The sequence below is a fragment of the Tyto alba genome, unplaced genomic scaffold (genome assembly GCF_018691265.1).
Source record: "Tyto alba isolate M040663 unplaced genomic scaffold, T.alba_DEE_v4.0 Super-Scaffold_33, whole genome shotgun sequence".
NCBI lineage: Eukaryota > Metazoa > Chordata > Aves > Strigiformes > Tytonidae > Tyto > Tyto alba.
The window spans coordinates 17,719,736-17,729,359 of record NW_024881308.1 but is presented as its reverse complement, the minus strand read 5'-3'; positions in this window follow the sequence as shown (position 1 = coordinate 17,729,359).

The window sequence follows — 9,624 nt, the reverse complement described above, 5'->3', positions numbered from 1 at the left end:
ACAAACCTCACCATGGGACAGTGTTTTCCTGCTTCTCCCAAAGTGCCGACGCTTGTGGGAATGAGAGTGGTGGAAGGGAAAGCAAACAGGGATGAGGAGCGAGAGGAAAACAGATGGCAGAGTGGGGGGAAAGGCGCAGCGTCAGCCGGGGGAGGCGGGAGGGCCGGTGCAGCCCAGCAACGCTGCCCGACACACAGGTCCCAGGATGGGTCCCCCCTAACGCCGGGCTGACGGGGTCCCGCGGAGTCCTCAGCTGTCCCTGGGAGGACGGTCCCCCCCGGCCACCCCACCCCTGTCGGTACCCTGTGCTCCCGGCTCCCAAACGCCCCAGGCTGTGCCCCTGCAGCCACCTCCCCATGCATCACCCCGGCTCTGGCTGAACCCAACGAACAGCTCCTGGCCCAGACAGAGGACAAAGAGGTTACACTGGCACCCAGCAAGGCTGGGGGATGTTGAGAGGAGAGGGGCCGTGCCTCCCTGCGCCCTTGCGGAGGAGCCCCCATGCCCGAGGGAGGGCTCATCCTTGGGGGAGCATCACCTGCACGGGGCAGACGGGCTCACTGAGGGGGCTCACCGGGGGTGCAGGCTCTGGCCCAGACCCCTCCTCGCCCAGCTGGGGTCCCGCATCGCTGTTCCCGGCCCAGCTGTGTGCAGGGGAGCTGCTGAGCCGTGGGTGCCTGGTGCCGGCGGGACCCAGCACCGGGGCCGCGGTCGGCCGGGCACGGGGAGCTCACAGGCAGCACAAACCGCGCTGGGAGGAAGCGGCGCTGAGAAATCGCGGGGTTGCCTCACTCCCCGCCGCAGCCCTGCAAGAGCAGCCCCGGTTCCCAGGCGGAGGAAGTTGCTCCACAAGCAGCCGCCATCCCGCGCCCCGGTGTCACAAACACGTCCAGCCCGCAGTGCCCATGCACAGCCCCCTCCGGGTGGGACACAGGCCAGGGACCCCCACAGCCAGGTCGCCCCCACCGCCCCCCCTCCCTGCAGGGTCCCGCCTGCCACCCCTCACCCCTGTGCGTGGCCCAGCCCTTTGCAAGGCAGGAGGCAGCGGCTGCCCGTGCTCCCTGCCTGGCCGGCAGCCGAGGCGAGGACGGGGCTCTGCCCTGAGACCCCCGCTGCAGCCAACAGCTCCGGGGGTGAGCGGGGAGCAGGCACCGCTCCGTGTCCTCTGCTCTCCAGGACCTCAGCCCGCAGCACACGGAGCTGGTGCGGGAGCTTGATGCAAAAGCACCCCTGGGAGGATGCAGCCCTGGGACAGCCCGGGCAAGGGGACATCTGATCCCAGCTCCGGGGTGAAGCCAGGGGGGACAGATCCAGCTCTGGCCTTCCCGGCACTGAGGCAGATCCCCTGGGCCTTTCCCACGCTGTTCCCATCCCTTGTTTCCTCCGCATGCTGGAGCCACAGCTCTGACAGCCTGGGCACAGCACCACGGCACCGTACCGCACCGTACCGCATCGCCTGCGGCCCCGCGGAGCACAGCCACGCTGGCAGGGACGGGGCTCGGGGGGAGCAAGCGATGGCAGGAGGAGATGAGAGCCCTGGCTGCACACACCACGCAGCTCGTCCCGGCAAGCCCGCGTTTGCCCAGCTTCACCTGGCTCCGGGGTGCACCAGCTCTGGGGTGCTCAGGCCAACAGTCCTGGGCATCCTCGAGCTGGGCAGCCGGCATCCCGGCGGGGGGCTGTTGGCCGCAGCTCTGCCCCCTGGCCCAGTCTCTCCCACTGACTCACGGCCTCACTCGCCAGCTTCCTCCTGGCACCGGCCCGGGGGATTTTCTGGTGACTGTCTGGAGGCTCCGTGGGGAGCAGGGGCAGGGCTGGGGCAGAGGGAAACCCCCGCGTCTGGCAGCACCGGCAGCCTGAGCGCTGGGCAGGGGAACTCCGTGGGGATGGGCTCGGCGCTGCTGGCATGAACCCCATGGGCAGCCCCGGCCCCGTGTGGGACAACCCTGGCCAGCTGGGCTACGGGGCCAGGCCGGGGAGCTGGGCCGAGGCGCGGGTCCCTCGGCATGGGCACATGCGGAGGGATGCTGAGGGCAGCCGCTGGCGCTGGTGGGAGAGGAGGGCAGCGGTGAGCATGGGCAGCGCAGCAGGCAGGGGAGGGCTTTTGGGTGCCAGGGACCCCAGGAGCACTCAGGTGCTGCATCCAGCTCGCTTCTGCCCAGGGGCACCAGTTACATCCAGAGACCCCGTAAGGACAAATGATGTGGAAAAACCCATGCGGATGTCCTCCATCCCAGCCGGCTGCCTGAGCCACGAGGCTGCATGTCACCGCTGCCGAAAGGGGAAGAAACAGCCACCACAGACCCTTCCCACGCCCTTACTCACGGCCACCCTCACACAGGCGGGCACCGTGGGGAGACCCCCATGGGAAGCCAGTCCAGGACCCCGGCTGGGGCCGGACGCCTGCCTGGCTCCGTGCTGGCGGGACACAGTGGCATCTCTGCGAGGCTGCAGGTTTCCAGCTGGGAGGTGCTGGCCAGGCCAGCAGTGAGGTTTGGGGTGACTGGATGGAGCCAGGGACCCCCAGAGCCAGGCCTGGACCCCGCCCCAGTGCAGACGAGCAGGGTAGGGGCCAGCTGGGGAGGGAACACGGCACCGGCCAGCTAGGGGAGAGGTCTGACAGCCACAACCGTGGGGTGCACCAGGGTGGCAAACGTGGTGGGAGGGCTGAGGAGCAGCGAGGCGAGGGGACACGCAGCTGCCACAGTCACTGCCTCACACCGGGGCACCGAAAGAGGGGGATGGGGGGACGCGGGAGCGAAGGGCTGGCCCCGGGCGTGTGGACGGCATCGGGCGCCTTCCCGGCACGAGGGGCTGGGCAGGGGCACGGCAGAGCACGGCGGCAAGGGGAAGCGGGGCGGGAAGGAGTCAGCATCTTGTGCGGGTGAGACAGCACCGGGCTGGGGAGGGCAAAGCACCGGCCGCTGCAGGGAAGCAGCACCCATGCCAGGGCAGGACGCAGCTCGGACCTGGCAGCCGCCAAAGGAAGCACCAGTGCCACGGCCATCGCGGCACAGCCAGACTCCCCGGCCAGTGTCCCCGGCCAAACCGGGCGGCCGCAGCTGCCGGCCCCACCGCCCCGAGCCCAGCCCTGCTCCCATCCCACGGGCTCCACAGCACCCCGTGCCCAGGGAGCAGAGCTGCTGCCCACACACCGGCTGCCCCGGTCGGCACCAGCCTGCCATACAGCACGGCATCCCGGGCACGGGGACCCTTGGCGCGGCACCAAAGGCACGGGGAGCAGCTCTGCGTCAGAGGCTTGGAAGCCCCATTGCTCCTGCTCAAGGGCTCCAGACAGAAACAACATTCCTGCACACACTTCCAGCATCTGCTGCCCCGCCGCCAGGGCCGTGCGTGGGCTGGGATTGCATCCTCCAGCTGGGCCCAGGACCCTTCTTGGCAAACCGTGCTGCGTGCCGCAGCCCCACAGTGCTCCCAGCACCGCCAGTGCCCGGCCCCGCATGCCTTCCCTGCCTGCCCGAAGCCCTGCGGGTGCACCCGCACACCTCCCTGCCTGTCCTTTGCCTCACCTGGGGAACTCCCCACTCCCTCAACACCAGCTTCGCGCAAATCCTTCGCCCCTGTTTGTCCTGCCCCCCTGCCCCAGCGCCGCTGCTCTCCGCAGCCTCTCGTCTGGGCGAGGGTGACGCAGCGGGTGTCAGCCCGGCGGACCACCCCCTCCCTGCAGGCACTGAAACCAGTACTGCAGTTTCACCGCCCGGGCAGCACCGATCCCTGCTGCAAACCGCACATGACGGATCCCCCCGCCAGCCATCACACCGGCTCCAGGCACGCAGGTGGGCGGCACAGTCACCTCCCCGCATTGGGCTGGGACATCCCCCCTCCACACCTTCCCCGGCCCGTTCCCACCCCGGGAACCCCCGTTTGTTCAGCTCCCCCAGCGATGCTGGAGCAGGAATCTCCCACCCTGCGCTCTGCTTTCCTGGGCACTGGGGCCGGCGGCCGGCACAGCGGCACAGCCTCCCTGACAGACACAGCCCTGCCAATGCCGGGGGGGGGCCCAGCACCCCACAGAGCCCTCACTGCACGGCACAACCCCTGCGCTCACCGGTGCCATGGGATGGAGAGGAAACCACGCTCCTGCCTGTTGGGAAGCCCTTGAGGTGGGAAATCCAGGACGGGTTTGAAGAAAGGAGTCAGCCTCCAGCAGCGGCATCCAAAATCACCTTTGATCAGAGGGAAAACAGCCCAGGCTGCCCCATCTGCCCGAGAGCGGCGCGAACAGCCCGGCAGCCCCGGGGCTGTAGCAAACGGGTGTGAGAGCTCCAAACGCCGTGGGGCTCTGGGAGTGTTTCATGACTTGCTTTGCTGTAAACTCAGTCCCGTCCCTTGAACCTTGTCCTGTCTCAGCTTTCGCCTCCAGCTTTGACAAACTGTCTTTCCACCCAACTTTCACGCACCACAGTGTGTTCAGACACATAAGAGGGGGGCAGGGGCTGGGGGCTGCCCTGGCCCCCATGGGCTGCACGGGGCAGCACTGAGACTTTGTCACCTGCGGTGGCTTTGGGAAGGGGTGTCCACGGGCGGCCCCGCTGCGGTCATCCCCTCGGGGCCATCCCCTCCGGGGTGACCTGCAGGATCAGGCCCACGGAGGCCATCTCCTGCACCCCGGGGGGTAAGGCAGGGGCCGGGAGGGGAACGGGGCAGGACAGGGCTGGGCGGCCACAGGCTCTTTGAGGCACAGCTACAGTGATGGAGTGTCAGACGGCACGGCACGGCACGGGTGGGCAGCGCTTTGTTCCCCGGCGGTGAGATGGGCACGGCAGCTGCCTGCTAAAATGGGCAGAGCAGCAATTGTGACAATGACGGCGAACCTGCCTGCCTGTCCGGGGCGCGAAGGGCACAACGCGGTGCCAGGCACCCGCCGGCTGCCAGCGGCGAAGCGGCTCAGGAACAAGAAGCGGGGGTTTGTAGAAGGTGAAATATGGGCAAAACTGGTTGTATTTAATTGTAAACTACAAGAAGCAGAAGGAAGAGTGGTAGATGCAACATGCTCGGATTTCAGTAAAACATTTGACAACTGTTCTAACGCTTGCTGCCAAATTAATTCAGAGCAGCTCAGTTGTCAGCACAGGCATATGGACAAAACCCAGGCAGCCCGCGGAATGGCAAACGGCCTGGCTGTCAGCTGGGGAGCTGCCGGGGCTGCAGGACCCTGGGGACCTTTTAAAACTTTTTCTGCAGGCCCGGGTGCCGCGGGAGGGGAGGAAGGCAGCCACGGGCTGTGGGAGCACCAACGCTGGGGAGAGCTGCTGGGGGAGGAGAAGGGTGGAGAGCACCTGGGCCAGAGCCACCAGCCCTTTGGGGGGCTGCCCCGAGCCCCACGGGCACCTCCCAGTGCCACGCAGCAGAGAGCAGCCCCGGGAGGAACAGTGACCCCCTCCCATGGGGCAGGGGCACCGACCAGACCAACACCATGCCCAGGTCACCGCCCGGCTCCGAGGGGTCCCAGCTGTGGGGCCGCACAGGCTGGGACCCCCGTGGCAGCGCCGGGGCACTGAGCTCCCCCACACCATGGGTGCTCAGCAGGGCACAGCCCGGCGCCGGCGCTGAGCACAGAGGATGGGAACAGCCCGGCACAGCACGCAGCTGAGGCCTCTGGGGCCCTGCTACACACACAGTTCTCCTGCCCACCTTGTTTATTTTACTTATATTTCAGTAATTTGCTGATTACCCTTTTTTAACTGACCAGCAGTGATGAATCAGCAGCACAGGAGAGGGTGGAAGCCGGCGGCCTTGGACCGTGGCTCCGAGGTCTCAGGTTCTGGGAAGGAAGCCACAGGATCCCTCCAGAAGGGAAAAAAAAACAGCCAGCAGCACAGGCACTTCTGGCAGGCAAGGAGGGGCCGGGGAGGGTTCGCTTTCTGCAGCTCCACACACATCCCGGGAAGGCCACCGATGGTCCCGAAGCCCTGCGGGGCTGGCAGCTGTGGCTCCAACCCGGGCACGAGAGGATTCGCAGGGGACAGGCAGCATACGGGGCTCCACTCCAGCCTGCGTGCGGGAGGGTGGGCGCCCGTGGTCCCCCCCGGCAGGCAGCAGCACCCAGCAGAGCGGTAGCAGGGCACCGAGAGCCCCTCCGTGCCCATGGCCAGCGAGCCACCTCCTGCCACGGGGACCTGGCGAGGACAGAAGTGACCTCGCCACAGGCTCTCGCCTGCTCCTCCGAGCCCCCGGGGAGCAGCTGGGAGCGGCTCCTGCCCAAGCCCAAGGGTGGCATTACCCCCGTGGCCGCGGGTTCAGCCGCAGCTTTGGCGGCCACACCAAAACGGAGCATTATCCTACAACACTCCCACCCGCGGCAGTGCCCTGGGGAGCAGAGATCCCAGCAGGAACAGCCGGCACTGGAGGGAGGCTGCTCCCCGTGGAAGCACCGGTGGCCCAGCAAGCCCCGGGCACACGGTGGAGGGGCCGGAGCGGTGCCCGGCAGGAAGCCATCCCGCATCCCTGACACCCCGACACGGAGCAATGCCCCGGGAGAGCCCCAGGCACCTTCTTCAGGAGCTGCTGTTGCTGGGAAGGAGCCGAGTGGTGAAGCAATCTGGTGTGAAGAAAAAAACCCATTTCCTGCAGCAAGGGCTGTTTTGCTCAACTTTTTACAAAATGTGCTGATGCAACTGCCCTTCCCAGGTGGGATATAAATATGAGCCTGGTTGATGTGGATTAATGCCCTGCAGCTACACAAACATGGCCAGCAATGTTTTCTCTAAAAAGGAAACAAGGAGGAACAAACAGCAACAGACCAAAATCACTGACTGCGGAAGGCCAGGGGCTCAGGTTGCAGGGAGGCTGGAGGGGCTCTGCCCTGGGCATTGCGCTCAGCACGAGCCACCACCTATTCTGGGACACTGACCCAAGCCATTAGCTCACTGGGAAGCTATTGTGGGAGCAGGGCAAGCCCGTGGGGCGGGTCAGCGTGGGGAACCATCTGCTGCCGGGGATGGGGCAGAGCAGCGTGGCCGAGGGGCACGGTGAGAGCAGGACCCCGGCCAGAGCCGCTCTCGCCCTGCCCCGAGCGGCAGCGTGTCCGGCTGCGGCTCTTTCCGAGCGCCGTGCCCAGGCTGGCGAGCACGGAGCTGGGAAACCTTCCCCCACCTGGGGCAGCCCATCGGTGCAGAGAATCAACTGCCCAGCTAAAAATCAGCTTTAAATCCCGCTTGAGTCTCACTGCTTCGTTCTCCAGGCACAAGCGTTTGTGTTGTCTTCTCAGCCTGTTCCCCAAAGGCCTTGAACCTGGCACTCCCCCTGCTAAGGTATTTGGACACACATCCAATGCGTGCCGCATCCATTTTTGGAGTCTCTTAAGCCTCTTGCTGAGATTTCTCTGTGTTTTCTTTGGCCCGTAAATGATTCCAGGCACGGGAGCCGCAATGGCAGAGCATTGTCAGAGAGGAGCTGTGCTTTGTCTGGCTTGAAAATTCTCTGCCCACCCCTGCTTGGGGGCACAGAGCATTTTTAAAAATAGCAGGTTACCCATCTCAGCAAAGCTGCTGCTGGTACAATCCCTTGAGACAGAGGACATGGGGTATCTCTGCAGGGTAACAGGAAAGCTTTAAGAAACTTTCCATCAGTCGAGCCAGCGTCAGGCATCCGCACTAGCCCCTGAGGCCCCCAGCGGTCAGGCTGCTCTGCCCCGGAATCGTCATCCATCCATTGGGAAAATCCTTCACTTGTCTCAGAGAGCAGCTGCCTGAAGGCAAAACGAAAAAACCTGCTCATCCGACACAAATCCATCCGCTCAGCTCTGCCTGCGAGGCACCTTTTGCCAGGGGTTCCTCCAACCCACCCCCCTGACAGAAACACGGAGCTTCCCCAGCAGGGAGCACAGGGGTGCCCCGAGCCCACAGACAGAGCCAGCCCCACGGTTGGTCACAGGCAGCGCCGGGCTCCTCCGCTGTGAGCCACGGAGCTGCAGAGAGATCGGAGAGGGGACATCTGCCACAGGAGCCCCCCATGTCCTCCCTGGCTCCACTCCCTCCACAGCAACTGCAGAGCTACGCAGGGTTGCTCTAAAGAGGAGTAATGGGGAAAAAAAAACAACCCCCCCTTGATGTCGCTCGGCTCCTGGCACGGCGGTGGTCGCAGCAGCCGGCTGTGCACCCGGACTCGGTGCCCGAGTCACTGTCAGGCAGTGCTGCTGCTGCAGGAGCGCCCGTGCGGCCAGCCCCACGCGGGTCTCGCTGGTGACAGACGAGGGCATAAACCTTTCAAGGATGTATTTAATTAGCTTGAAAAACAGCCGGAAGATGTGCGTGCGCCAGGCCGGCAGTTCAGCAGCAGCTCCTCTGCCAGGCACACGGTGCCTCCGGGAAGTCTCGCCCGGGACAGAAGGTGCCGGACGGACATGAGGGACCCCCAGAGCCCCACGGAGGAGCCGCAGGCTGAGGGGGGCTGAACCACGCCACAGCCCTCCTCGCCCAGCACCACTGCAAGCGACGCAGAGCACTGACCCGGCCCACCCCGCTCGCCCAACGCCCGTCGCTGGGATTCCTGGCAGGCTACCTCCACGCTCACAGATCGTGCCAGATGAGACACTGTCTGTCCTTCCGCAGCTGGCACCACGTCAGCACCAGCGCGGTACTGGCCGTTCTGGCCAGCGAGACAATGCAACTGCCTGCCCAGACCTGCTCCGGGCAGAGCCGCACTGCGGGCTGGCTCAGCCCTGGCAGCCCCGGGACGCGGAGCCTTGGCCCCCCTCGCTCAGTCAGCGCGTCCCTTCCACGGGGACTGAGCAGCCAGCTTCGGCCCAAACATGCCCCAGCCTCACAAGAGTGCAGGCACAACATGGTTGGCTTGCTTTCCAGAAAAAAAAAAAAAAAAAAACAACCTGGATACGTTCTCAGTGAAGTTCAGATTGCTCTGCAGTAGATCTCAGCGAGCTCAAAGCTCACTAGAGCACTGCAACATGAGAAAACATCAGTGAGAGCGAGGAGCCACCCAAGCTGGGGGCTCGCTAAAGACGCGTGGAGCAGGGGCCGGCTGGGCCAGGGGCCGGCTGGGCCAGGGGCCGCGGCCAGAAGAGGCCAAGCCCGAGCTCTCCATCCCCGTCTGAACCCAGCTGGAGGAGAGGGCGCGCCACCGCGCTCCGCGGGGCTGCGGGAGAGCTGGGGCAGCAGCAGGAGGTGCCAGCAAAGCCCCGCTGCCCGCAGCGTGCAGGGGGCCCCCGGGCAGCCCGGAGCAGCCCCGGCACGGGCACTGGGGGTGCTGCCGGCAGCCAAGCCTGCCGAACCGGGCACCCGCTGCCACGGGCCCCAGGCAGGCTTTCGGCGAGCGGGAGAACAGAGGGCGACGGCTATCGTTCCGGTGCAGAGCTGCCATCGCGAGAGGCGGGTTTGGGTTCTGTCGGACGAAGCGAAGCTGCGGCGGTGCCACCCCCGCACCGAGGAACCGCTCGGCAGGCGGAGGCTGCGCGGCCAGCGGGGCCGAGCGCGGAACGGCCGCGGGGGAGGGCGCGGGAGATGCCCCCGCCGCTCGGCCGGGGCGGCTGAGGGGAACGACCGCGCTCCGCGCCCACGGCAGAAAGGGACCCGGAGCGCCGGGGCCGCGGAGCCGCCGCGGAGCCCCCGCTCCGCCCGCGGGCTGCGGCGGGGCCCACGGCGGGGG